We start from the raw sequence: 7,677 nt of genomic DNA on the forward strand, positions 1-7,677 counted from the left end.
TAAATTTAAAGGCCATAAAAATAAATTTTAAAAATCCAATACCTGATTTTTAAAGATGTAAAATCACGAACCTGTAAGTTAAACAGTTTAAGGGAAACTTTAGAAACTATGTATTTATAGGCAATGAAGGAACCTAACCCTAAAAGGAAATTCCCAGTAAATGGGAAAGTGGTGCAGCCATGAAGTCACAGACAATAGCATCCCATCAGAATAATTCGTTCTCAATTCTAGCAAGATTACTTGTGACACTGCCATCTCATCTTACAGACTAAAGAGGGACTCAGATCACTGATGATATGTTAGGCAAAACCCTCAGCAACATTTAGACTGCAAAGTCTAAAGTCTTTCATAATATAAACAGTTTCAGGACATACTTAGGTTCTCTTCCTGGCACCAGATGCAGCTGTATTCAGGAAGGCATGTGACATAACTCAGAATTTCCTTTTGTATGCTTACATTCCTCTCATCCACCAGCAGAGGTGCCCAGAGAGTGAAGGACCAAGAGTGGCCTTCCCACTTTGAATGTGTTGAATGTAGCATTGCAAACTAAGATGGAAAATTGAATTCATTTCCCTTTTTCCATTTTCCATTTTGTGTGTGTGTGGTGGTGTGGGGGTGTTGCACTTGTGTGTATGCATGTCTTAGCATGTGTGGGTACACTTAAGTGGAGGTATACATTCAGGTATGTTAGAGCGGGTAGGGAGGCCTGAAGTTGATGTTGACAACCGTCCTCATTGACTCTTTGACCTTATTCACTGAGACGGGAGCCTGTCAATAAAACCCAGAGCTCACCAATATGTGTAGTGCTATTTTGCTTGTGTTTAACAAATAAAGCTTGCCTGAAGATCAGAGTGCAGAGCTAAGCCACTAGAGGCCCGGCAGTGGTGGCACACACCTTTAATCTCAGGACTCGTGGGACAGATGGATGTCTGTTAGTTCAAGGCCACCTTGAGCTACATGAAATTGATTCAGTCTAAAAGAGAAGCAGAGCTCACACAAAGGTGATCCCAGCAGTTGGGATCATATGCCTTTAATCCCAGCACTAGGGAGGTGGAGACAGGAGTGATATGGCTGGGTGAAGACAGGAATATAAGGCAGGAGGAGACAGCAGCTCTGGCAGTCAGTCTGAAGAGTCTGAGGAGGCAGTGTGAGGACAAGATCACCCCCTTTGATCTGAGCATTGGTAAGAGGTAAGACCTCTAGTGCCTGGCTGCTTTGCTTCCCTGGTCCTTCAGCTTTCACTCCCTGATAGCTGACTCCAAGTTTTTATTATTAAGACCAATTCGAATTCATGTTACATCGCTAGTCCTGCTAGCCTTCCTGCTCTGAGAATCCCTGTTTCTGTAATCTGAAGCTGGCATTACAGGCAGGCTACTATATTCATTCAGTTTCTGGCGATCCAAACTCCAGCTCTCAAAGCAGGTTAAAACAAACACTTTAACTGCTAAGCCATCCTCTTATCCACTAGAAAACCAAATTCTAATGCCTGCTATGACTCCTTTAGTGAGATGATTATTTAGATATTAGATGCCTTCAAGATGCCAGAGACACTGCTGGATAGGAAACATGGCATCTACTGCCAGATACTTCAAGTGGCCACTTGCTGGGCATTGTCCCACACACCTTTAATCCCAGCACTCGGAAGGCTGAGGCAGGTCCATCTCTGTGACTTGGAAGCCAGTCTGATCTACAGAGCAAGTTCCAGGATAGGCTCCAAAGCAATACAGAGAAACCTTGTCTCAAAAACAAACAAACAAACAAACGAAGTGTATACATGTATGCACACACATTGCTTCTATAGACAATGCATATTTATTAGGACTGCTGGTCAACCTCCACCCACAAAGTCTTCAAAGCTCATCTGCCTCTTTGATGTTGTCCTTCTCTGGTTGTAGAGCAATTTGGAACATCAACATAGGAAAAACACTGTGCATTGGCATTGACTTCTTTTTTTTGTTTGTTTGTTTTTTGCTGGGGTCTTGGCAGCCTTCCCTTCATAAAAGCTTCATGTGACTTCCTCCTGCCACCTAGGAGTGTGTATGGTGATCAAGGGGCTGGTGCTTGCTCAGTCAGTACAGAGAAGCATTCAGAACACATCAAATTCTATCCTTAAACCAGGACAAAGGCAACCAGGAAGTAAGCATAGTTATCTTGGTGTCTGCTTCCCTGCCTCTGGCCCTACCCCTGTGCTTCTATCTTTCACTGGGCCCACCTGAGGTCCTTAGTGCTCTGCTGGCTAGCTGGCTTTGCCAGCTTTTTTGTTTGTTTGTTTTTACAGGCACGTCTTCGGCTGGCTGCAGGGTCCATTTTCTCTTTCTTGGCAACACATTTCTGATGGCCTTTTCTCTGAACAGGCGAAGCATCCCACAAGTCAAGAAGGATACTATGCAATGCTGAGAATTCACTTTGTTTACAGACACGGGGCAGATTTGTCCTTGGGGAGGAACAAAAAAGAGGAGTGACACTGGCCCCACCATTGGTTTGACTGCATTAAGATAAAGAGTCACCAACAATGTGTCTCTGTTACATTAAGGAAAACAATACGGAACTTCCCCTTGGTGTCATTTGACCAAGAGTGAGTCCAGATTTGAATTCTCTGCTTCTCTTTTCCATCCTACTTTATGAGTCTGAATCTTGTCTATCTGAATGCTATCTTGTGAATCTGATCGTGTGTGCATGTGTGCTCAAGTGTATGTGCATAGCCAGTCTTTGCCCTCTTTTTGAACAACAGTGTAGGAAGCATTAGCCAGAGAAGAACCAGGAGATGCATAATAGGACTCTTCAGCAGGGTTTTATAAGGCATAAAGTCATTGGTCATTGACCCCCACTGGCCCAGGTAATAAACAATATCACAAATATCTTTGCTTATCTAGCAATATCTGTATGTTGCTACCAACATTTCAGGTGCCTGTTCTTTTTACAGGGGTCTCCTTCTTCCTGGGTGCTGTTTCAGCAGATGATTATCATAACATAAAGGCCCAAGCATAGTTCCAGTCTTAGGGTGCAAGAGACATTTTTATCACAATGCATACTCATTTGCAATACAATAATGTTGACTATATTACCAATGCTCATAAATATTTGTGAAGTCATTTGCATAGATGTCTCCTTGAAGTAGAAGGTAAGATGGTGGTTATCAGAGGCTGGGATGAAATGCTGGTGAAGGTGCACATATTACAGTTATGAGAATGGATAACTTGCCACAGGTCTTCTGGGTTCTCTCCGCCACTCTAACACAGAAAGAATCCAAACTATAACATAATGGTTTCCATAACAACTATGGTCTAAACTTGTTAAAACACCTTGATATGACCACTTTCCTCAGAGCCTGGCACTCCCTGTGGTGTTTCCTCCAGACTTCTGTCTCCTGGGTTATGAAGGTTCTTGGCAAAGAACTTCATTTTACATATCAAGCTCACGCTAAAGCTACTGGTAGTTCCAACAGTAAATCAAGTGTTGCTTTTTATAAACATTTAAGCAAATACTCAGAACCTTCATTAAAGAATGGCATTTAAAAGGGTGGTAGAAAATGACCGGTTAGGAGTCTAATGTTTCCCTCTTTCCTCTCATTTAAATACCTATCCATGGGGAAAGAAAAAGCAAAACACAGGAGAAGATCTCAAATTTAAAAGCTATCAGCAGCAGCCACCCTCTTCATGCCTGCCTGTGTTCTGATTGGAAACTGAAATGTTCCCTTCACCCCAGGATCACATATGACTACCTGGTCCCATCTAATGGTGGTGTTCTGAGAAGCTGTGGAAACTTGAGCACAAGGACCTATCTCATCAATACAGGCCACTGAGTGTGGATGTTAGATGGTCATAGCCTTGCCTTGCTTCTGGTCCCATTCTATAGGCTCCTCCCTCTGGAAGTTGAGCTACCCTGGCCACCAAGTTTCCCTGCCGTGACAAGCTGTATCCTCTAAACTTTGAACCAAGCTCAACTCCTCCTCCCCTAAATGTTTTTGTCATATGTTCCCTTACAGCTGTGAGAAAAGAAGCTACTGCACCATGTTCACCAATGTTAGCCACTTAAGCTATGGCCTTTTAGTGCTTTGTCTGGTGACCATGAATATATATCACAAGGACTTCATTGCTGGCACTAGTTTTACCTCTGCATATGCTGGTGGTCCCCACACAACATAGCTGCTCTCTTCTTGTGGCTAGTCCCAGTGTTGCTTGGGTGTATTACTCCTAGATTGGTAAAATGTAAGACGATTGGCCAAGTCCTCCATGCTTTGACAGTAGCCTGCTTCTCGAAACTCTGCCCCATGAAAGCATACTAAATATAATAACTGAGAAATAGGCTTTTGCTGTGGAACCAATCAGTTCCACTGAACCCATAGGAAAAGAAATTCAGTCCTATGTTGTTGAGCTCCTGCCATTCCAAGAATGATATGGATAGGTATGGTGGCACATACCTTTAATGCCAGCACTTGGAGACAGAGACAGGTGGATCTCTGTGAGTTCAAGGCCCACCAGGGCTATATAGTGAGGCCCACTCAAACAAACAAACAAACAAACAAAACCACAACATCAACAAAGGAAGAATGATACAAATGATAGAGAGATAGAGACGATAGTTGCTAGGTCAGTAGATGGAGATATGTAAACTTGTTTTTTTCTTTATAGCATTTTAAATTTTATTTATGATTTGCTGTGGATGTGTGTGGATGTGTGCCACAGTGCACGTGTGAAGGTCAGAGAACAACTTTCCAGAACTGATTGTCTCTAAGCACACTGGTCCTGGAGAGGACACTCAGATCATTAGAGCTGGAGGCAGGAGCCTTTTCCAACTGAGCCATTTCTCCAGCCTTAGATATTGCAGTGTTTTATTGATTTCCACATTTCTTCACTTCTAATTTGCTATTTCTTTGTTTTCCTCTTTAAAGCACATTTTCCTTATTTTGGGTGCTGTTGCTGGGGATGGAGGCCAGGGTTTTTTCCACGTGCTCATACCAGGCAAGTTCCACTAAGCTGCCTCGATAGCCCCTTTCCTCCTGTTTTGTTCCTTGCTGTATATAATTAAAACACCTCAAGGCCCTTCTTGCCTGAAAATGTTTTGTGTTCCTTCACGGTTTGTGGATTTTTGTCTGGGTATAGAATTAAAGTCTAGAAATCATTTCCCCTCAGAATTTGCCTCATTTTCTGCTCACATCTGTGTTTCTCATGAGATCTGGTATTGGTATAATTCTAGCTCATTTGAGGCTAATTTGGTTTTTTTTCTCTCTCTACTCCTAAAGTTGTTCAGTTTTGTTATGGTGTCTCTAAAAGTAGATTTAGTAGCCTTCAGCCTACTCCTCCCCCTACTCAGTGAGCCTTTCGGACTGAAGGATAAGGTCACTCACAGAGTAAATTATTTTTTAACCATCATATTCTTTTTTATTTAAAAAGTATTTTATTTTTGTGGCTCTTGGAATAAAACTGAAGGCCTCAGTCATGCTAGGCAAGTGTTTTGCCACTGAACTGTCCATCAATCTCTCCAGTAAAAGTATTCTTAATTTTATAGCAATCTATTATTTTATGCCTACAAAGTCTATGTTATTCAGTTAGCTATTTTTTATAGCTATATTGTTTCCCTTGAAGTAAGTTATTCTGTTTATTAATCTTTTACTTTCTCTTTGGTGTGATTTATTTCTTTGTTTTCTGTTTGCATTGTCTCAGTAAATCATGATTTATTCAGTTTTGTTGTATGAAATACAGTACTGAAAGTAAGTCAAACACATCTATTTCAACTAAAAGAAAATTCTGACATTTGTTTGGTTAAATGTCACTCTAACTACAGGCAGAGATACTTACATGACTGGATTATTTGAAATCTGGTGATCCTTGGTCTCTGTTCCTTAATTGAAGTGTGAGGAACATAGCATAGAGCAGTGTGAGCCTGCATCCCCGACAGCCCTCTTTCTTTAATAAGCTGGCCAATGCCTCTGCCTAAATGGAGAAGATGTCCTGTAAAGTGGATGGACATATAGCCCATGTACAGGTTTGGGTAGTGCCCCAGCTCTAACTCACAGGGCCAGAAACTGCAAATGAAGCTATCTCAATTTTCCTCTGTTTACCCTCCTGGCATCAGCATCTACTCTCAGGTCTTCTTTCTGGCATCTCATCAAAAGCAGCACTAAGAAATCCAGCCAGGGGACAAACCCCAGTGATGTCAAACTCACATTCTACATTTGCAAAAGATAAGACAGAATGTCATCAGACCAAGATGACAGCCTTTTGAGTTGCTTCTCATTTTGGCTTTTGCTGGCCCCAATTTTTTAATTTTCCTGGCGATTTCACCTCATTGGAGAATATTTATTATCCTCATTAATAGATTCTGAATGCCATGTTGCATTTTTCCACCAATCTTTTTCTTACCCAGTTCAATGTTTTTTCTCTTGCTGGCTCTTTTCAGTGTACATGCATGTTAAGGCTTCTTTCTCATTAATATAATTTCATGTGTTTCTGTGGGATCTCACAAAAAGAGAGGAGGCATATATTCATTTGGAGTCTGAAAAAATAAAGTATCAAAGACAATGAGTACATGATTATAAAAATGGACTTCCAAAAGAATGCTTGTGATCAAAGTATCACTTATTTCTTAAATCAATAGACCAAGAGGTAATTTAGTGAGGATAAGGATCATTAATTCATATAAGATTGCCATACAAAGTTGTTTGTCATTTGTTACAATTAATTAAGTACAATACACTGAAGCCATTAATACAGAAGCCAAACTCTTAAATGAATATGCACTTGTATTCACGCATATACCACACAGATGCATGCAAACACATAAATATCTACAGTACATATAATGTATTTCATAGTATTCTAGATGTTTTTTATTTCTTATCTACGTCTTTTAATTGTCATAACATCCTACTACTTATGCAGGAAGAAGTTTTCTAGAAATGTATTGCTTATTTCTTTTTTGCTATGGATCTTCTCAACTCTGTGTTTATATAGTTTAGTCTTCCTGAGGGCCTGAATAACAACAGCATCTATGCCCTAGGTTATCTTTTTCAGATGTTAGCAAAAAAAAAAAAAAAAAGCCCTCTTTTCAGACAACATCATTGTTTCATGGGGGAAATTGAAGAAATCTCCCTTCCTGGACCCATAGGTTGTGAGCCAATGTTGTTTTAGTCTGTCTTCTATTTCTGTGAAAAGACACCATGTCTATGGCAACTCACACAAAAGAAAGCTTTTAGGTGGGACTGGCTTAGAGTTTCAAAGGTTTAGTTCCATTATCATCAAGGTGAAGAGCATGGCAGCATGCAGACAGATGCGGTGCTGGAGAAGTAGCCGAGCATTCTACATCCAGACCTGCAGACAGGAGGAAGAGAGAGACACTTAAAGTGGGAAATTACCAATACAGAGTCAGGTAGAGATATAAGGGTATTTAATAGGGAAAAGCCTTACTTACAGAGCGACCTAGCCAGCCGGCGTGGCAGCAGTCTGTACAGCAAGAAGCAAAGTGAAAGCGAAAGAACAAACGCAGTCATCCTAAGTCCCCTGACCACGCCCTCACAAGCTTGTGAGGGCGTGGTCAGGCACACCTGTAGCCAGCCCCTAAGTAGGCGTGGCTACAGCTTCCCCTACAGACACTGGGCTTGAAATAGGCTTTTTTAAACATCTAAGCCCACAGTCAATGACACACTTCCTTCAACAAGGCCATACCTCCTAATCCTTT

At 41.2% G+C, this 7,677-nt stretch overlaps 1 long non-coding RNA gene across 1 annotated transcript; it reads right to left on the reverse strand.

Annotated features, from left to right (window-relative positions):
• Window positions 1-1,799: 1,799 nt before the first annotated feature.
• LOC107977581 lies at window positions 1,800-7,310 on the reverse strand. Its single transcript, XR_004769459.1, has 3 exons — window positions 7,178-7,310; window positions 6,363-6,495; window positions 1,800-3,230 (listed from the first exon to the last, which is right to left on the reverse strand). It is a non-coding gene; the product is annotated as an uncharacterized LOC107977581 (long non-coding RNA).
• Between the last annotated feature and the right edge of the window lie 367 nt (window positions 7,311-7,677).

Source organism: Cricetulus griseus, chromosome 3 (genome assembly GCF_003668045.3).
Source record: "Cricetulus griseus strain 17A/GY chromosome 3, alternate assembly CriGri-PICRH-1.0, whole genome shotgun sequence".
NCBI classification, from domain to species: Eukaryota; Metazoa; Chordata; class Mammalia; order Rodentia; family Cricetidae; genus Cricetulus; species Cricetulus griseus.